General features: G+C 39.2%; 1 protein-coding gene across 7 annotated transcripts in view; it reads left to right on the forward strand.

Moving 5' to 3' along the window:
- Positions 1–286: 286 nt before the first annotated feature.
- RAF1 (Raf-1 proto-oncogene, serine/threonine kinase) overlaps positions 287–22,349 on the forward strand; it is an 84,041-nt gene continuing 61,978 nt past the window's right edge. The window contains exon 1 of one of the 7 annotated variants that reach the window (XM_080814758.1): positions 287–694. The gene's annotated coding sequence lies outside the window, so the exon portion shown is untranslated. The remainder of the gene's footprint in view (positions 695–22,349) is intronic. The other 6 variants (XM_080814757.1, XM_080814755.1, XM_080814761.1 and 3 more) reach the window with 6 other exon arrangements.

The following is a 22,349-nucleotide window of genomic DNA, read 5'->3' on the forward strand; positions in this document are numbered from 1 at the left end:
AGCTTTACACAGTATACGGTGCGTCCTCCGGTAAGTCTGGTTATCTCCAGGCCTTGTGATGCTGGCAGGCTGGCGTTCCTCTTCCAGTTAAGCCCCGGACCCTTCTGGGAGTCCGGGGTGGCCCTCCTCGATTGCCAACGGCACCTACCGGGCGCCAACCTGGACCGGGCCCACAGCCGCCACGGATCCGAAATGGCGACTGGCGACATCACGAGGCCCCGCCCCCTGGGGGCGGGGCCCGAGTTCAGACTAGAGTGATAGATGCCCGAACCAAGTTTGCAGCCGCGGCCCGGCAGGCTCGCGCAGAAGCAGAGAGCCAGTGGCGCCGCAGGTCGGGAGGAGGAGCACCGAGTGGAGGGCTCATTTGCCGGGGCCGCCCGGGAGTCTCTTCGTCGCGGGCGTTGGGGCCGCCATCTTAGATGGCGGGAGTAAGACGAGGACGAGCGTGAGATAGGAAGGCTTTCCTGCGGCTCTCCTTGGCCCGGAAGAGGGCCAATTGGCCCGGCTTTGGGGCGTGTGCCCCGAGGCGCGGAGCGCGGGTGCGACGATGCGGGGACTGCCCGGGGCCCCGTCCCCTGGGCTAGGGACGCGCCGAATGTGACCGCCTCCCGCTCCCTCACCCGCCGCGGGTAGGAGGAGCGGATCAGACGCCGCCGCCGGACGACGGGACACGGAGGCGGTTCGGCTCCTTCAGGTAGGCGGCAGGGCCGGCCCTGGCTGCCGGGGGATCCGGGCGGCGGGGCTGAAGGGGCAGAGTTCTCCAGCGTCCGGGCCTGGGCGGCGTTGATGGAGCGACCCGGCAGCTGCCGGGTGGGGGCCCGGGCCAGGCCGCTGTCACCCCGGGTGGCGCTGGACGGGCGGGAGCCCTAGAGCCCGGTGTCATGGCCGGCCAGCCGAGTTTCCACATCCCCACTCAGATTTCCTTGTGTTTCGGGGAAAGTGCTAGCGCCACCCCTGTACTCGGTGCACATTCCTTATATTTTGGTAATGGGAAAATCTGCCCAGAATAGCCCCGTATCTGTGTTGTCATTCAGGTGGACTAATTCCTTTTCTTTATGGGCGCGGAGGGGGGGGGTCCCAGTCTTGCATCTTATCTCAGAGTCCGTCACTCAAGTGACACCGTTATAGGGAGGACGAGAAGAATCGGGGACGAGAGGAGGAAGTGGGTCAGTGCCCCACCACAAAGACATAGAGGCCTCGCCTTGGGTTTCGGGACTCTGGGTTACTAATGAAAGGTTTGGGATGCGTATACTGAGGTTTGGCCTTGGGATGCTTTGGAATGAAGATCCAGGGTTGTCTTTTGTGTAAAGTTAGAGCCGCCAGGACTCTTGGGTTCTGCAGCTGCAGAGGTTCTGCAGAGCTAGTCGATGCCCAGAAAGAGGAGTTGGAACATCATGAGAGGAGAGGCGGCTGTGTTCATTCATTGTTCTCATTTCAGGGCTCTGGGTGTGCCCTCTGGTATTCATTTCTCTGGTGGGAAGAATGTTAGGATCTCCTATGTCTCCTTGAGATGTGACCGGGTTCTAGAGAGTCGTTTAATCTAAGTAGGGACGAATTCAGCTCACGTTCGTGGAGTATTTCTGCCTGCTTCGTCCTCTGTGGGCTGAGTGGAGGGAACCTGCTCTTCTTTTTTCTCACCAAGGCGTGAAAACAATGCGCTATGATAAGGATGGACTTACTGAGTGTTGTGGGAATTTGGAACAGCTAGTTTTGCCTGGGGGAGTTGGGGAAACTTGAACACTGGAGGCAACTTTTGCGGCCAGTTTTGGACTGATGAGTAAGTGCTTACCAGGTGAGGAGAGGAGAGCATTATAAGCTGAAGGAACCGCTGGTACAAAGTCATAGAGACATGCAGGAGTTGGGATGAGTTTGGGGTGCAGGAAGGAAGTAGTGAGAGATGAGGGTCTAAAAGAGAAGTTGTGAAGGATCTTTGTTGGAGACAGTGAACTAGTTGGTTTAATTTGTATTATTTTAAATGAATATTCTAATTTTTTCTTGCTGATAACTAATTTCTCCCTTTATGATATTGAAGCTGATAGTAATTGAAAAGATTTATTGTGTTAAAGCCATTTAAGGACATTTTTGATAAGTGCCTTATGTCAGATGTTTTGCACTTACACGGTGGTGAATGAACTGAACTTCATATTCGTAGGTGTTTTTGTACAAGATTTTTCTAACCTTTTGCTTGCTCACTAAAATGTTGACTTTATGCATGTAGCGCATGCTGCTAATACTGCCTCTTAAATGGCTGTTGTCAATAAAAACCACACTCCCCAGTCATGTAGAAATTGGAAGATTATGTGAAACAGCTGAAAGTATTTTTAATTTATTAAGTGTGTTGTATATTTAGTAAACTTTCTTTGCATTGATTCTGTGGTTTTCAATTTTGTTATAAAGTCTTTAGCTCTATAAACATAATTTACCCCAGATCTCTCTATTGTTGTGATTAATGCTTAAGGTAATGTGATTATTATGGTCTTAACAGACTTTAGCTAGCAGTTGCTGAGTTTTTCTTGGGTTGTGATGATTACATGCCACTGAAGAACATTATTAAGAGACTTTTGGCTTGTTTTCACCCTTATCACTTCAAGGGCTAAGCTGTTTAAAATGCAAGAGAAACATTTGACCCCCTTGAACACTGGATACTTGGAAAAATAAACCTGTTAGTGTTTCTGCTGGAAAAGCTTATCTTTTAGGTATGTGGTGTTTGTGATTAAAACTTGTAGTGGGGTTGCTTAGCCTTGTTAAAACTTTTGTCAGTAGTTGAAAAGTGTAAGCCTTCAAAGCAGTAGGCTTGAGTGAAATACATTAGAACATATTTTACGGGATTTGGGTTAGCAGAAGAAAACAGGGAAACAGATTAAGCTGGTCATTTGTGATGAAAAGGATCTAAAAGGTGAAAGGGAGAATGGTTAAACATCAAATATTGTATTACAACTGCTTTGAAACTAGTTGTGTTTAGTTTAAAACATGCCATTTGTGAAAACCAAAGTAGGTGGTTTGCTCTGAGGATTAAACAACAACTTCTTGGAAGTTAAATTTGAGATTTCCAGAAGTACTAGGTTACTTATTAAATGGAAAATACAGTTAATAACTTTAAATTACTATTTCAAGTAGTTTGTTAGTAGTAGATGTATGATTCTATTACATTCTAATTTCAGATAAAACTTTGTTAGTAACCTGCCTAAAAATAGAAAAATGTTACATGAGGGAATGCTTTTGTTTGCATGTTAGGAACATAATAGGCCATACATAATAATCCTGGTCTTGGGAGGAGCTTGTTAGCCAAACAGCATGCCTTAATGTTGACTTCCATAAGAGAATTTTAAATATTGCTTTTGAAAGGCAGTGGACTGTGTGACAGTAGGGGGTTTATGAAACCACAAAATCGAACTTGTAAAGGTTTTTTGTTTTTCAGATTGTACAGGTCATGGAAGTCATTTCTTTAAAACTAGTTGAAAAATTGCTCACCTTGACTAAATTAATTGGAAGACCAAGGAACAGTGGGCTTATTTATGATGAGGTTGTATAGAGTTACAGGTTGTTGTATTGTGTGTGTGTGTTTATGTGTATGGTTGGTTCAGAATTTCTATTTGCTAAACTGACTAGGTGCTAAATGTAACACTACATGTTTGCGTTACAATTTAGTTAGTATTTCTGATATAGGGCTATACTGCCTTGTCTGTCATCGTCATGATAGTAATGGTGGGGTATTTTATTCTTGCCTTAAAAGTAGAGTAAAAATTGTTTAACTTTGTATTAAAGTTTTCATCTTTTATTTTACAGTGATTGAATCATTTTGTTCCTCGTTTCTCCCAGAATACTTGTGTAGCTCTCAATGATTTTCCTGGTTAACTTCAGAGCTTTTTAGCTTTTCTTCTAAAATTGCTCCTAAAATCTCAGTTTAACCAAGGAAAATGTCAAGTGGGTGTTGTTTCTTTGTTATTGGTTTTGGCCCAGGCTATCTCAAGTCTCTTTGGCAAATCACTCATAAAGTGTGTTAATTGCTTCACATTCCAATCAGTGTACATAGTTTTTCTTGAGGAACACTTGACACATAGTTTTATTTTTAGACCAGATTCTAAGGGATTTTACAGAGGTAGGGATTAACAATCCCAAAGCTAGTTTCAAATTTTTAAATCTTTGTGATTTTGAGATTGTTGGTATTTTTGGTTAAAGAATGGAAAGCAGCAGGCGATAACAATGTTTTAGGGGTCCCAGTATGTTTAAGTGCTGGTGAGGACCTTGTGGATTTTGCTGGTGTCCTCTTCTTCCTCTTTCAACCTGTTGGATTCCATTTATTGTCATATAGTAACAAGCATAAGTACATTTTTACTGTTGGAATCAGGATCTTCTATTTATTTTCTTCCATCCTGCTATGGAAAACAAAAGTGGTTTGACTTCTTTGAAGGTACTTAATACTAGGCATCACAGTTGGGACAGTGTTTACTTTTTTCCATCCATGTACATTTCTGATGGAAGAGTCAGGCCAGTTATTGTTTAACTGTGTTAATATGTCTTTAGAATTAGGAATTTTCGTTCCTTTTTCCTTTTTTTTTTTTTCTTTCTTCTTCTTCTTTCTTTTTTTTTTTTTTTTTTAAGTAATCTCTACACCCATCATGGGGCTCAAATTTACAACCCCGAGATTAAGAGTCGCGTGCTCTACTGACTGAGCCAGCTAGGTCTTAATCTAGGTATTTCTGAGGCATCCTTTACAAGCATGGATAGCTTTTTTTTTTTTTAAAGATTTTATTTATTTGACAGAGAGAAATCAGAGCTAGGCAGAGAGGCAGACAGAGACAGGGGGAAGCAGGCTCCTGCTGAGCAGAGAGCCCGATGCGGGGCTCGATCCCAGGACCCCGAGATCATGACCTGAGCCGAAGGCAGAGCTTAAACCACTGAGCCACCCAGGCGCCCCGCATGGATAGCTTTTAACATCTCTCCATTACCTGGGTTTGGTATGGATGAAATCCTGAGTTTTCCCTGGACAATATGACTTTTGTTCTCTGTGGCAGATCTCATTGGGAAACTCAGAGTTTCTAGGAGAGGCATTTCTCTGGATTGAGAAGATCAATCAGAAAGGAACTACCATTTGCATTTAAGAGAATTTGTTTACAGTAGAAAAGACTGGAAAGAGTTCAAATGTCCAACATTAGTGAAATGATTAAGTAAACGGTGGTACAGCCACTTGATGGGGCACTGTACTTGTCATTAAATATGGATTATATGACGCATTGATAACATGGAAAATGTTGAACACAAAATTATGTATCTGGAATGATTACAGTTTTATAAAAAAATACAGTGGAATATCGTTCAGTAATAAAAAGACATGGTGTACTGATACATTCTCCAACATGTATAAACCTTGCAAACATGTTAAATGAAAGAAGCCAGTCATAAAAGACCATATATTTCATGATTCCATTTGTATGAAATGTCCAGAATAGGCTAGTCCACAGAGACAGAATGTAGGTTAGTGGTTGCCAGGGGCTGGAAGGAGTATGGGAATGGACAGCGACTAGGAATGGACAGCGACTGTGATAGGATCTTTTTTTTTTTTTTTTGGAGGGATGAAAATGTTCTCAAATTGATTGTGGAGATGGATGCACAACTCTTGAATATAATAAAAACCATCAAATTGTACACTTCAAGTGGGTGAGTTGTATGTGAATTACATCTCAAGCTGTTTTGAAAAAAATCTCAAAACCTACACATGGGAAGAAAATACATGTAGATGTTAACAGTTATTGTTAAGCGGTAGAAATAAGAATAATGTTCTTTGGGGCGCCTGGGTGGCTCAGTGGGTTAAAGCCTCTGCCTTGGGTTCAGGTCATGATCCCAGGGTACTGGGATCAAGCCCCGCATCGGGCTCTCTGCTCTGCGGGGAGCCTGCTTCCTCTTCTCTCTCTCTCTGCCTGCCTCTCTGCCTACTTGTGATCTCTGTCTGTCAAAAAAAAAAAAAAGAGAGAATAATTTCTTTGTACTTTTTATATTCTCTGAATGTGTTGCTTTTATAATAGAAAAATGCATTTAATAAAGTTAATTAATTGGGGCACCTGGGTGGCTCAGTCATTAGGTGTCTGCCTTTGGCTCAGGTCGTGATCTTGGGGTCCTAGGATCGAGCCACACATTGGGCTCTCTGCTTGGCATGAAGCCTGCTTCTCCCCCTGCTTGTGTTTCCGTTCTCGCTGTGTCAAATAAATAAATCTTTATAAAAAAATAAAGTTAGGGGCACCTGGGTGGCTCAGTGGGTTAAGGCCTCTGCCTTCGGCTTGGGTCATGATCTCGGGGTCCTGGGATCGAGCCCCGCGTCGGGCTCTTTGCTCGGCGGGGAGCCTGCTTCCCTTCCTCTCTCTCTGCCTGCCTCTCTGCCTACTTGTGATCTCTGTCAAATAAATAAAATCTTAAAAAAATAATAATAAAGTTAATTAATTGTATTCATGGTGTGGGTCTTTATGTTACCCCAGACATTCAGTCACTGTCAGATTCCGTTGACAACTATATTTTTGAGCTTCTTTAACTGTTTTCTTTTTTTCTCCAGATTAAAGCAGGCTTTTCTTACTATGAGCCTTGCGTGTTAGAACGTCCAAAGTGAACTCCTTTTTCTTATTTCTTCCCATGGCCGTGCTTTCTCCACGTTGCTATCAGATTCACTCTTACTGTGCAGATTCTTAAAAATTAAATTTTATTAAATTTTTTGAATAGATAATACTGTCACATGCCACAAAATTCAAAGGATACAAAAATGTTGGCAGAGTGAGTAAAGTTGTGTAGAGTAATTCTACCTCCCCCTTTGTTCCCCAGCTACCCAGCTTTCTTTCATGGAGGGGAATAATGGGGTTTTAAGTATCCTTTTTTTTTTTTTTTTAAGATTTTATTTATTTATTCGAGCTCGAGAGAGAGGGCACTCGAGTGCACAAGCAGAAGGAGGTAGTGGGAGAGGGAGAAGCAGGCTCCGTTGAGCAGAGAGCCTGACAAGGGGCTCTATCCCAGGACCCTGGATCATGACCTGAGCTGAAGGCAAGATGCTTAATGGACTGAGCCACCTAGGTGCCCCTTATGTATCCTATTTTGTGATGATAACAATATTCAAATGTAGATGTACCGGCCTTACTTCCGTTGGCAGATCTTCCAAGAGTGTCCATTGCCTATCGGACTAAACATAGTTCTTGCTTAATGAAGATTCCTCATACTATCTTTGGTGGAATTCAGAAGCCTTTTTTTTTTTAAGCACTTAACGTAGGTGCAGTCTAGTGTGCTTCGTGCAGGGTAAATGAGGCAAGTTCCTGCCTTCAACGACCTTATCTAATGAGGAGAGATTGACACAATTTCCTTACTTTTATCTGTTCCTCTTTTAAGAGCCATTTTGAACACCATCTTCTAAATATCGTTTCCTGATCTTTTTTTCCTCTTCTCACTCATTATTTTGTTTCCTTCCTTGAGCCCCGCCTTGAAACTTTACTGCATTTACTTTTCATGCTATCATTTCTGAGTTTACTGTCCTGTTAGATTATACAGAAAAATGCATACTCTACTCCATATGCAGTTCCTTATTTATTGATGTTTGTAAAAAAACCTTTCCCTTTGAGAGGCTGAGGGACCATGGTTCTGTGCTTCAGTGACAGTGTTGAGTTTACATTCCAACACATAATATTAGGTTTTATTTATTTATTTTTAAAGATTTTTATTTTATGTATTTGACAGACAGAGATTACAAATAGGCAGAGAGGCAGGCAGAGAGAGAGCAGGAAGCAGGCTCTCCACTGAGCAGAGAGCCCGACTCGGAGCTTGATCCCAGGACGCTGAATCATGACCTGAGCCAAAGGCAGAGGCTTTAACCCTCTGAGCCACCCAGGCGCCCCAATACTAGGTTTTATAAGACCTATTTAAACCTAAATGATTTCTTTTTTGGGGGGGAGTACTATGCACTATAAATTTTACATGTATTTATTGTGGCACACGTGAAATTATTTGTTTACTCCTTTCCTTAGAAGATTGTATCTTAATCACCTTTGACTACCCAGAGTTTAGCATAATGGCTAACACCTTATTGCAGCCAAATTGTTGATGTAAGGTGCTAAATAGTGTTAATTGAATTTTTTGTATAGATATCCTACAACTCTGGCTAAGTTCCTTAAAGGTGGGGCATATCTTATTCTTGTTTATAAATCTCTAGTTCTTGAAACTTTGTCTTGATTATGTAACAAACATTAACTGAATGAGTGGAGATTCAGAGGTTAGTCACCTGTGGACTTAGTTCCTTCCTACTGTCCATCACAAACACACAAATGCTTACTATTAAGAGGATATACTTACTAAACTTAAACTCAGAACTTTGTAACATAGGATGTAAGTAGGATATCTGTTGAAGGAGTCATCTTGCTTATTGGCCTCCCACGCCATGGGGCTTTATTTGTAGATGGCTTGGGGTTCTCACTGCCAGCTCCATGAGGGCATTGCCTGCTTTAGCAGTTCCCTGATTCCCTGGCCTAAGCGCTTTTGTCATGCTAGCTATTTCCCTCTGTATTCATAGGCTTTATACATGGAAGAGCATTTTAACCAGAGGAAATGTCGGGGTACGTAATATTATACCTTCCTTCACGTTAGTCTGGACTGGAATTAGAGTGCAGTTGTGAATTGTGAGACTAGAGATCATGATCTTCATGACTCATGTTTAGCTAACAGTGTGAAATGGGCCCCTTAGGCTTTTTTGGAGGGGGACAGGTAAACTATACATAAAACTTACCATTTTAACCATATTTGAGCGTACTCTTCAGTGGCATTAAGTACATTCAGAGCATTGTCCAACCATCACCACTATCTGTTTCCAGAACATTTTCATCATCCCGAACAACTCTGTACCCATTAAACAAAACTCTCCATTCCTTCCTATTTCTGGAAATTCTAGCATGAATTTGCTCATTGCAAGTACCTCATATAAGGGAAAATCATACAGAATTTGTGATAATGCATCTGGTTTACTTAATGTTTTTCCAAGGCCCATCCATATTGTACCATGTATCAAAATTTCATTCCTTTTTATGGCTGAATAATATTCCTGTGGGTGTGTGTAAGGTGTTTTGTTTATCCATTCGTCTGTTGATGGATTCTTGGGTTGTTTCCACCTCTTGGCTGTTGTGGATAATTCTACTATGAATATTCGCTTACAAGTGTCTGTTTGAGTCTCTGCTTTCAATTCTTTTGGGTGTATGTGCCTAGGAGTGGAATTGCTGGATCATATGGTAATTTGCTTTTAACTTTTTGAGGAATTGCCAAACTGTTTTTCACAGCAACTGCACCATTTACATTTCTACCAGCAATACATGAGGGTTCCAGTTTCTTGACATCTTTGTCCATGCTTGTTATTTTCCATTTTTTTTTATAATAACTATCATAATGGGTGTGAAGCAAACAGGAAACTTAGAAGTTGGCTATATTTGCATCTGATAGATTCTTTTTACCCCTATAAATTTATTTGTACATAATGCTCTTCAAAGAGGTGTCATACAACTAATGATTCATCTTTTTTGAAAAGAATAAACTTTTTTGCTAAGCTAGTACATGTAGTTGGTGTAGTTAGCTTCTTTATACCCTGTATCCTTTTAATTTAAAGTATATTCTGTCAACTAGTGAAAGATGATTTCAGTTAATCCTGCAGGATAGGATTTTTTTTTAAGATAGGATCTTTTAAATGAAAAAAGTAGAGTACTAAAATTAATACACGAAGATCTAATCTTTATAAAGAAAAATATTTACAAGTGCATAGAAAATATTAGGTACATATGTCCATGAATGTTGGCAAGGGCCATCTATAGGTTATTATTTTTTGTATTTTTCCATGTTTTTCAGCCCCCCCCATGAACATGTAGTCTGTAATTAGTGGTTTTTGTTTTTTTTTTTAAGCTTTTTTTTTTTTAGAGCAGCTGTATATGAGCACATGGCTGGGGGGGATGGGAGGGATGGGGCAGAGGTGGAGAGAATCTTGAAGCAGACCCCTTGCTGAGTGCAGAGCCCCATATGGGGCTCAATCCCAGGACCCTGAAATCATGATCAGAACCCAAATCAAGAGTTGGCTGCTTAACCAACTGAGCCACTGAAGTACCCCTATAATTAGTATATCTTTTATAAAAACTAATAGATTGGAAAATATAAGTTATTACAAAGAGCCTATGTATACATGTGCATATGACATCTGTATGGGATTATAAACTTGGAGAAAATACCAAAAAGTAATGAAGGTTATTAACATAGGTTACTTGGTGGGGTTAGAAGGGGGAAGAAAGGGAAGGGTAAAGCAAAGAAGGGATTTTAAAAAAACATTAGGTGTTATAGAAAAAAAGCAGAGTAGAAGTTTTAGAAGTTACTGAGGATGGGGAGGGGTTGCTATTTATAATGGGTGTGTTTGTAAAGTCATTAAATACAAAGATTTAAAAAGTAAAAGACTACTAGTCTTAATCAGACTTGTTTCCAAACTTTTCCTCTTCTCTACTCCTGGATACACTTTGGCTTTTATTTTACCTCTGCATCTATCTATTGAAATGCTACCCCTTCTAGTTTAAGTACTATAGTGAAGTCATCCTTAACTGTCCACCTCTTTTCTCCACTCAAGCTAGAGGTAACCTTTCCACACTCCCAATTTCAGAGTTTTCTTTAAGGGGCACCTGGGTGGCACAATTGGTTGAGCAACCCACTCTTGGTTTCAACTTAGGTCATGATCTCAGGGTTGTAAGATGGAGTTCAGTGAGGAGTCTGCTTCAAATTCCCTCTCTTTCAAATAAATCTTAAAAAAAAAAATGTCACTACCCCTCCGCCCCTCTGCCCCTCCCTGCAAAAGGCTGCCATATTTTGTTGTAGGCCTGCTTGTTATCCTGAAGGTTCTTAGCACAATGCCTAGCACATAGTCAGTCTTTGGTAAATGATGGTCCTTCTACTTTAAAAGCTTCTGGAAGGCAAGGGGCAATGTCTTTGTGAATTTTATATTCTTCAAAGCAGCTAGCGGTTGAAAGTAGATTCTTAGAAATTGTTGAATGAATAGTGCTCCTTATTCTTTTTTTCCTCTCAGTTCTATGACTGGTTGCAGTATATACAAAAGCATCTGGTTCCTTAGATTATATATTAGTATTTTTATGTTGTAGATAGTGATTTAGGATCCATGAAAAAGGTTAGGATAAGTATTGTAATTCTATCTTTTCTCCATTAATATTTTATTCAGATACTTGAGCACCTAATTTTATGTAAGGTGTACTCTACTGGATGATGGAGCATAACAAGATGTAAGAAATATAATATAAATATAAGATATATAAATAAATATAAGAATTTCCTTAAGGCATTCATTCTTTGATGTATAATTACATAGGTTACATTTTCATGTTTTTTTAATCCTGTGGCAAAGTATCTAGGTATAATTTAGAGCTTTAATGAATTAGTGGCCTAATTACAGGGGAAACTTGTGCACATGTTCTTGTTTTAAGAACATTATTCTTCAAAAGTTAATTTAAAATATTTTCTGAAAAAAAAAAAAAAAGACACTATAGATTTTTACAGGCGCCTTCTTGTAATTCTACAAAGTTCTTAAGGCAAGCAAGGTGGGTACCTTTGGGGATACCACTAAAGACTAAGGAAATCTTTCCTGTATGAGAGCCATTGACTCTGGAAGGAATTATAGTAGATTTGACTGAATCAGGTGGTTACTTCTTAAAATTGTTCTGCCAAGTTTGAAGGACTGTCTCCTATCTCAAGGATAAATTCTAGTGTCTGCCTGTGCCAGAGTGCAAAATAGTGAATTTATTTATTTTATATTTCATGTCTTTATTCCTGAGGAAGGCAAAAGTCTATTTTTTAAGTTCTTGTTGATTATGCAAGATTTGCCACTAAGATTTATGCCTTTTTTTTTTTTTTAAAGATTTTAGTTTATTTATTTGACAGAGATCACAAGTAGGCAGAGAGAAGAGAGAGGGAAGCAGGCTTCCTGCTGAGCAGAGAGCCCGATGTGGGGCTTGATCCCAGGACCCTGAGATCATGACCTGAGCCGAAGCCAGAGGCTTAACCCAGTGAAGCCACCTAGGCACCCCAAGATTCATGCTTTTTATGTGGAATAGAAATGAGCAGTACGGGGTTGCCTGGCTGGCTCAGTTGGTAGAGCATGCAACTTTTGATCTCAGGTCTGTGAGTTCAAGCCCCACACTGGGCATAGAGCTTACATTAAAAAAAAAAAAAAATTATAAATAAATAAATAATTTAGTGATACAAGGTTAAGTCAGTGTTTCCAGGTATTAGCAGGGTGAAATATCTAGATAGTTTTTGTTTCCCTTCCTTCCCCTTTGTGCAGCCATCTTACTACCTCATTATTACCTGACCATGTGAATGTTCATCCCTAGACCAGATTTTATTTGTGCATTATATATTTTGGTACTTTTGTTAATGGTATACTTTGTAAATGGGTCTGTTCATTTTAAAATTAGCAGTGTTAACTACCTAAATAAACTGACAGGTTTGGAGATGAAAAGTAAAACTTGGGCTGAAAAAGAGTTCAAGATAAAGTGACTTTAAATTAAAAATAATGAAAAACTAATTTATGGCAAGGGTTAAAAATGAAATTTTTCCTTAGAGGTCTTTTAATGTGGGGCTGATTGCTTTAACATACTGTTTTGAACTAGCTGATTTTTAACCCAATTACTTTTTAAAAAGTCAAAATCTTTTCTAAACTTGGGCAGTCTTGAACTTTTGCAAGGGTAGAGTGTCACATTTCCTCATGTGTCTTTATGCTGCCCAGTCATCTGATGAAGTTGCCAGTTTGTGGTCAGAAATTGAGAAAGAGGAGTGAGGAAACTCAAAATATTGACACACATACCACCGTGCAGTGCATCAGAGTGCCCTTTTGGACTGGTTGGAAAACTGTAACCTAAGCCTTTTCCAAACTAGACATATTATTATTTCCTAGCTTGGATGAGATGGCTTTTCATTTTTTAAGTATTTGAGCATGTCTGTCAGCAGAAACTTTTTCTTTGTGAGGGTAATTTTTTCCAGTGTTGTGTGACCAATTGAATAATAATAATAATAATAATAAAGGAACAAACACTTACTGAAGGAAGCTTGCGGAAATCATGAAAAATTGATCACCCAATCTCTCAGGTAGACCAAGGCTTGACTGAAGGAAGGAATGAGCTTAAGGAGAAATGAATAGTGAAGTTGCATTATAAGCACTTTAAAATATGAATATTCAATTATGTTTTCACTCTGCCAAAAATTAAAGTTTTTTAATTGCGCAGGCAATTTCAGCCACCATTACTCATACTGAGTATACGTTCTTGTGAGATTCTTATTGCATTTGAAAAAAGTGATCTGTTCTGTTATTCTCAGTTTTCACAAGCCTTATAGTTTGACTGTGGCACAGTTGAGTGTGATTCTTTTTTGTCTAAAGATAACGTAAAAACAAGAAGACCTATAGATAATAGCTTACCTTTATTGCTACCTGCCATGTTCTTTAAAGAGCTGACTTTAATTCATTTAATCTTCCCAACAGCCTGATGATACAGGTAAATTATGATCTTTATTTTAAAGAGGAGGAGAGAGAGACATAGAGTAAATACCCTAAATACAGCCCATCTATTTAGGGAGAGATTAAAGGGATTTTCTAGGGTAATTTGGACTCTATCCTATACCTTAGCTTCACTGTAGAAATTAACCCCTATGTATGATGCAAACTTAGTGTTTTTGTTAGAATTCTGGGAATGCCTTCCACTTCATACTTTTCTTTATGATCCGTGGTAGTTTTCTTTCCTTCTTACAGGCCTTGTATTATTGACCCCTCCTAATCCCTGTATTATGTTTTAAACTAAATACTGAAGTTCTTGAAAGCAGGGATCCAGGTCTTAAACTAATTTGCCTCTCCAAGTACTCATTTTTCATAGAACCCTCAGAGATAGCCCCTTTGAAGAGTTTTCTTAACTTTTGTTGACCTAAATGGAAATACTTATTTCCGTTATTCTTTTTTCTGTAAGATTATAATAAATCATTTTGCTAATACTTTATATGTGAAAACTTTTCTTCAATATTTGATTTAGGGATTTAGTTTAAAATAACACGTTTAGAAAAATTCTTTCTAAAATGTTTTCTTTTTCCACTAATCAGTGTTTCATAAACTTCTAGGAAACATGCTATCACTTGCTTATGTGTAAAGCATACCCGAGTTTATGGAAGTACAGGGTAAGGATTGTGAGCCTACACTGAAGCCTTTAATCTAAAGCTTGGAGTGATTGGGGGTACTCACCTGATGGTTTGTCTTAAACATTTATCACTTAATGGAGGGACTTCTCTTTTTGGAAAGTCTTCTGTGCTAATTTTGCCAGTTCTTATGAGAGTGTTTAAAATGCTGGAATTTTAGGGGCGCCTCGGTGGCTCCGTCAGTTGAGCATCCAACTCTGGATTTCAGCTCAGGTGGTCATCTTAGGGTGGTGAGATTGAGCCTGGGATTGGCCTCTCGGCTGAGCGTGGAGTCTGCTTGAGATTCTCTCTCTCTCCTTCCTTTACCCCTCCCCCTGCTCGCTCACTCTCTCAATAAATAAATAAGTAAATACATAAAATCTTTAAAAAAAGAAGATGCCTGGGATTCCTGGGTGGCTCAGTCAGTCAAGCGTCTGCCTTCAGCTCAGGCCATGATCCCAGGGTCCTGGGATCGAGCCCCCATCAGGCTCCCAGCTCTGAGGAGAGACTGGCTTCTCCCTCTCCTTGTGCTTGCATGCACATGTCCTGTCTCTCTCTCTCTCAAATAAATAAAATATAAAAAAGTTAAAAAGACGCTTGGAATTTTATGGGATAGATAATTCTGTGGAAAATGAGCATAGTGCAAAGATATCTAAAATGATTTATTGGCTTCTATTTTAAAACTTCATTATGGGGGTGCCTGGGTGGCTCAGTTAAGTATCTGCCTTCGGCCTCTGCTCAAGTCATGATCCCAGGGTCCTAGGATTGAGACTCTCATTGGACTCCCTGCTCTGCGGGAAGCCTGCTTCTCCCGCTCCCACTCCCCCTGCTTGTGTTCCCTCTCTTGCTTTGTCTTTCTCTGTCAAATAAGTAAATAAAATCTTTAAAAAAAAAAAAAAACCTGCCAAACTGTTTAAAAAAATAAAGCTTCATTATACAATTAAGTAGTTAAAGCTGAGTAGAGATACATCTTTGGAATTGTATTATGATCGGAATGGCTATTAGTGGCTTTAAAAATTATGAATTACTTTATTTCATTGTTACCATTTCTCCTGCTTTATATTCCCAGTCTATTTTCTGATTTATCAGAAAGATATTTAAGTATTAGAATACTTGAATTAGTTTACTAGTTAAAATGTAAACTGACATATACTTCAAATATAATTGTATACCATATAGTGTAAATAGAGCTACTTTTACCTGTATTTTACTTAAAGAGCAGTGAATTGGGATATTTTATATTTCTCTTACGCATTAAGTCATTGTAAGTTGTACATGGCATTTGGTTTATTTTCTCTTTATCTTTGATATTAAATCTTACTTCTCCTATCCCAGAAAAGTAGAAATAACCTTTTTGAGGAAATCATGAATCCCAGAAGAAAGGTATTCTCCAGAAAAGTTGTGTTGGTTAATTGTAAGTAATTTAGCAGTGTGTTATTGTCCTATACAAGTCCAGGATAAACTAATGGGTAAAGTATCCAGAATTGCCCCATGCAGGCTCTGCAGAGGATCTCTGGGAATATGGAGGCACTTTGCAAAGAACAAATGAATAAGATAGTGTATAGTCAATGTTGTTCTAAGTAATGTGAGAGCTAAACAAGCTCTTTCACAGTTGATCTGTACTTTGGAACTTGGGGCTTAAGTTTTGAACACAGTATAACAGTGGTTAAGAGCTTTAGGCTTTGAACTCAGGCTGGAGGTTTAAGGGATATTTAGAAGAGTTTCTGATTATTATAATCAATAGAACCACCATTGTTTGTATAACAGTTGTTAATGGGTAACATTTTCTGTCTCAGGCTAACACTGTGTGCTTTCCATATATTATTTAACCTTTACATGTTATAAAACATGCCAAGTAGAGGAAAAGAAATACAAGTAAATCTTAAATTTAGATGTCAGTAAATAAAAGGCTATTTAAAAATACAGGCACCTAAAAAAGAAAACAAAACAAAAAACAGGCACCTTAGTATAATCAGGTCATTTATGCCAGATGTCTAGACTTTTAAAGCTCTTGCTGCCAGTTCCTCCTCCTCTCTTTTCAAAACAGGGAGAAACCCAGGGCAGCAAGATAAAATTTTAACAGAATTTTAACTCTAGAGTAGTACCCAGGTTATTTTGATGTATAGGAATTCTTTTATTTATTTATTTATTTTTGGAATTCTTTTATATTGACCAGTATTCAGAATTAGTCATGGTTCATAATTCAGCAGTGTTCTATTTACATGGAGATTTTTTTTTTAAAGATGTTTTCTTTTCCTTTTTTTTTTTTTTTTAAGATTTTATTTATTTATTTGACAGAGAGAGATCACAAGTAGGCAGAGAGGCAAGCAGAGAGAGAGAGGAGGAAGCAGGCTCCCCGCTAAGCAGAGAGCCCGATGCGGGACTTGATCCCAGGACCCTGAGATCATGACCTGAGCGAAGGCAGAGGCTTAACCCACTGAGCCACCCAGGCGCCCCTTACATGGAGATTTTATCTAAGGTGCATTTATTGCCAACTCTGGGGAGAACATTTTTGGAATGAAGGTAAAAAAGAATGACTTAAAAGAAATTTATATAATCTTCACTGTATTTGTATTAAATTCCTGTCCATTTATTGAAGATTATAGGAGCTTTCTGAATAACAGATTTTTGATATATTCTGTATTCTGTATTTAAAGGATAAGAAGAAAAGCCAACTTAGAAAACGCACTAGAAATATAGCTGCTCTGAGGTGATTTAAAGGAAATCACTAATTATTTAGAAATGAAGTAAAAATCTTTTAAATATGAAGAATAATTTAAATTGCATGTGTTAATATAAGGCATGGTATGTATTTTCCTGTCTTCACATACTGGTCTTATCCATTCCTTGTAAACAATATTTATTTCAAAGTAGTATTATAGTAATAACATTAAAAGTTATTTTATTTTTTATTTTTTAAAAGGTTTTATTTGAGAGACAAAGAGCATGAATTGGGGGGAGGGGCAGAAAGGAGGGAGAAGCAGGCTCCTTCGCAGGGAGCCCATGCGACTCAATCGCAGGACCTGGAGATCATGACCTGAGCCAAAGGCAGTTGCTTAACCCACTGAGCCACCCAGGCGCCCCTGAGAATATTTTATTTTTTAAATTAGTGTGTTGTAATAGAACTGGAATTTACAGTCTGAGGGTTTGAAAATTTTTTGTTTTCTTTTAAATTGTGACAAAGCCTTTTGAATTTTACAGTTTCTTCTAAAAAAGAAATAGGAATGGTACCTGCTTTAGCCTGTCTAATTCTCACAATCCTGTGAGGTAATGGAGAGGAGAGCTGAATAAACTGAAGCATGTCAAATTGTAAATTCTCTTGACTGAAGTATACTTTCTGAATTCTGTCTCAACCATAGAGAATGCATTGCTACATTCTCAGAAATTAGCTTTTAGGTAAATTGCTAAAGAAGTTCTTAAAACCTTATCTTAAGACACCAGCATGCTGGCTGCTTTAGGTATGTTTGCTCTACCACTTTAATATTTTTAAGTGAAATGTAAGACAGTATTTGAAGAAGAACTCAAAAATGAGATTTTTCAGAATGTCTGATTATAGAAGAAAATTTAAAATGTGGATGAAGTATTTACATTGTGTGCTCCGTGTGTGTGTTCTCCTCCTCAGAAAGGCAATAGAAATTTATTCGGCAGGTTGGCTTGGCTAAGGTAGGGAGAGGGTAAAACAAAGTCAGCTTTACCCCCGAGTTTGCCGAACTGCTTCTTGACTCTTCTAGGCAGAAGTTTTAGGACTTTTTGACTCCTTTTTTTCTTTTTTAAGATTTTATTTATTTATTTGAGATGAGAGAGACAGTGAGCATGAACTTGGCGGGAGGGGGGTGGGAGGGTGATTTGTACAGAGGAAGAGGGAGAAGAGGACTCTGCACTGAACAGAGAGCCCAACTGCATCCCGGGACCCTGTGATCATAACCGGAGCCGAAGGCAGATGCTTAACTGACTGAGCCACCCAGGTGCTCAGACTTTTAGATTCTTGTGTGCTGAATTCCTGAAAAGCTTTCTGTTTTAATCAGGATTGTTTAAATTGGTTTTTCTTACCACGGGGTTCAAATGAATCTAACCCCATCTTTCAGGAAAGGAGCTGTGATAAGATAATGAGAAGTGTTTAGTGAGTGTTGCAGTTCAATCTCCAGAATTTGGTAGAGTAGCATTTCCAGACACAGGTTTATGCCTCAGATTAGGCTTTAAGGTGGGAGATGGGTCTTGAAGCAGAGGAAATTATACCCTGAGTACTGGTAGTTAAATTTTCGTAATTGTAGTCTTTTCAGATTTGACTTGTCCTGAGGCTACTTAAAAGTACTTTGTATGTTTTGCTCCCTGATAATCTTGTGCCTTAAACATAGTCTTGTTTTCAAAACATTTTTTATACCATCTGCTAAACCCAAAATGCAAAAACAGTGAGACCCTCCCAGGGCTTTTGAAGTTTGTTTTCTAACTTAATGTTTTATCAATCTGGCACTTTTTTTTCATTTTTGGAAATACCTCTGAATGCATCAGTTCACTGAAATTATTGCTGGAGCTGGGCCACAGGGTGAGAAGGCTGAAATGAATGTGTTGAGTTTAAAATGAAAATACTTTTATCACAACCTGGTATTCTCTGGATTATGAGCATCAGAATAAATTATACAAGTTTTTTTCTTTCTCTTTCTTCCTTTCTTTCTTTCTTTCTTTCTTTTTTTTAAAGATTTTACTTATTTTTTTGACCGAGAGAGAGAGACAGTGAGAGAAGGAATACAAGCAGGGGGAGTGGGAGAGGGAGAAGCAGGCTCCCCACTAAGCAGAGAGCCTGGATGTTGGGCTAGGTCCTGGGATCATGACCTGAGCCAAAGGCAGATGCTTAACAACTGAACCACCCAGGTGCCCCACAAGTGTTTTTTTCTAAGATCATTTCTCAGCAGTTTATTAGGAATTGTACTAGGAGATAATTTGATTTCTTTAAAATTTTTCACAAACATAGTATGGCCCCTGTATTTACTACCCTCTTACTTTGATCCTTAACATGTTTACATACCCAGAGTGTAACCTGCTGTAACCGGTTTCTCAGCTACATGGTGCTTTGTGTAGATTGCACGGGGATTGTGGGAACAGTTCTCAGAACTCTGCAGACTCTCTGGAAATATAGTACAGCTTTTTGCTTTTGCCAACAGAGCTGAAGAAGAGCAGTTGAATGGTAAGTGCTATGCTCTTAATAGCCATTTTATTTCTTGCCTGAGGTCAGAAGTGCAATATTATGGAGAGAACTTAAACCTTGCTTTACCAAACGTTTATATGTTTAAAAAGTTAATTAATCTTATTTCTGGAAAGTGTAAGGAGATGAAAATTACTTCCTTTTGTCTTCAGTGCTTTCTGCTTACCATATAGTAGAAAGCTCATTGGCTATACTGGTGTGTGTTTATGGAAACCCTCAGGAATGTATTCCTTATTTTATTTTATTTTTTAAGATTTTATTTATTTGAGAGAGAGAGAGAAGTGCACAAGAGAGCACTAGTGGTGTGAGGGGCAGGGAGCCTGATGTGCGACTTGATCCCAGGACTCTGGGAGACCTGAGCCGAAGGCAGCTGCTTAATCGACTGAGCCACACAGGCGACCCTGTATTCCTGATTTAAAAAAAATAGGGTTTTACTGTAAAAGTTAAGTTTTTCTTAACATTGCTGTATTTTTTAATTATTGAAGGAGTTTGAGAATTTATGTTGAGCTATAGAAATCAGCTGATTAGCTCCTGCCGATAAAACTTTTGACATTCAATAGTCCCTTGTTTTTATTCACAGAGAAATTGATTTTATCCTTTTACTAAAATGAAAAATTATTCTTAGGACTTTTGTTATGGCCTATGGTATTTGAACCATAGCAAATACAGAGAAAGTAATGACTACTGTATGATTATAGAATCATTTGCAAGCATGATGTGAAAATGTATCAGCTTCTCCAAAATTTAGCTTTTGCACGTTCTGGAAATTGTTGCTTGTTTTTTCTCCTTAATTGTACTGAATGTCTGGTTAGTTTTGTGGTTGACAACATCTGTATATGAAGAACATGTTAAATTAGCATCCAAGAACCTAAACTATAACTAGCATTGTATGGTTATGCTTAAGAAAGCATTCTTTTTTTGGGACATGTACCCAGTATATTTGGGTATTACTGTATTTTCTTTAAGCTGAACTCTTTCCACTTCCACACCTGAAATCCTTCTCTTTCTAGACATTCTTTTTTTTTTTTTTAAAAGATTTTATTTATTTATTTGACAGAGAGAGATCACAAGTAGGCAGAGAGGCAGGCAGAGAGAGAGGAGGAAGCAGGCTTCCTGCTGAGCAGAGAGCCCGATGTGGGGCTCGATCCCAGGACCCTGGGATCGTGACCTGAGCCGAAGGCAGAGGCTTTAACCCACTGAGCCACCCAGGCGCCCCTCTTTCTAGACATTCTTTTGCATTCTGTGTGATCTTATGCATATTTAAAAACACAGTTCTACATTTCTTTAGTAGGGGCACTGGTTTAAAACCACTTTTTATTTTCAGCGTTTTTTTTTAAGATTTTATTTATTTATTTGACGACAGAGATGTAGGCAGAGAGGCAGGCAGAGAGAGAGAGGAGGAAGCAGGCTCCCCGCGGAGGAGAGAGCCCAATGTGGGGCTGGATCCCGGGACCCTGGGATCATGACCCGAGCCAAAGGCAGAGCCTTTAACCCACTGAGCTACCCAGGTGCCCCTCAGTGGTATTTCTTTTAAAGATTTTATTTATTTATTTGACACACAGAGATCACAAGTAGGCAGAGAGGCAGGCCGAGACAGAGAGGGAAGCAGGCTACCTGCTGAGCAGAGAGTCCGATTTGGGGCTCCATCTCAGGATCCTGAGATCATGATCTGAGCCCAAAGCAGAGGCTTAACTCACTGAGCCACTCAGGCACCCTTCAGCGGTATGTTTTTAGGCAAATTGGATATGAGTGTGTAGGTGAAAATGTTTATTCCATGTGCCAGTGCAGGTGAACAGGGATGTTGCTTGGTTTTATTTTTAAAATAAAACAACTGTGAAGAGAAATGCCAAACAACACTAGTAAATCAAACTTTGGATATAACTCCAGCATTGTAAAATTCCTTAATGACTTCAGTTGGGTGTTAATAGCTGGTTTTTGTCTGTTTGGAATCTGTATGATGAGCCCTCACGTGACTTCAGCTGACTGCCAGTCAACGGTTGCATTGTGCATATTCTACAGTTGTAGAATTCCACAGCTGTCAGTGTTCTAGTCTTAGAGTGTAGCCCCTTAGTATACTGTGATGCATAATGAGTGCACTGATGATTTGTTAGTGCACTCATTGGACTCAGTTGCCAGCATTTGTTATTTAGGAAATGTCTTAAGGACCTGCTGCTGTATACCAGACACTTTTTGTTTTTAAGATTTTATTTATTTCGGAGAGAGAGAGAACAAGAGAGAGTGAGCATGAGTGAGGAGAGAGGCAGAGGGAGAAGCAGACACCCTGCTGAGCAGGGATCCTGATGTGGGCCTCAATCCTGGGACCCTGGGATCATGACCTGAACCGAAGGCAGACGCTGAGCCAGCTGAGCCACCCAGGCACCTCGATGCCAGACAATGTTAAAGGTGATGGGATTATAAGGGTGAACTGAACTTAGCTTCTTGGAGCATACAATCTATTGGAGAGGCAAATGTTAGTTATTGAGTAGGCAGATAACTAATATGATTTCAAAGTATTCTATTAAGTGGTGTAAAATATTGTGAAAACTATAAAGCTGAGCAAAGTGAGGAATGATAGGGAGGGGCAGAATATACTTGGAAAGGAGATGGTCGAGGATAGTTTATTTGGAAAACTAAGGAAGCACTTTTCATATTAGAAAATTTAGTATTTGTTAGGTTATCAAGACTGGAATCATGGTAAGATGTTAAAGCTAGAAAGGTCAATAAAGTTCCTATCATTGAACTCCATATTCTACAGAGTACGTAACTTGAGGTCCAAAAGGGTAGTGACTTATTTATGGTCTAGGTTGCCTAGTTTAGATTTAAACTCATTTAAGGCAAAATTATGTAAATTTTTAAAGGTTTTATCTTTAATTGAAACAAAGAACATCTTCCTCAGAGTTATGTGGATTAAATGAAATAGTGGACAAACACCTATATGTAT

The sequence above is a fragment of the Martes martes genome (assembly GCF_963455335.1).
Source record: "Martes martes genome assembly, chromosome: 1".
NCBI lineage: Eukaryota > Metazoa > Chordata > Mammalia > Carnivora > Mustelidae > Martes > Martes martes.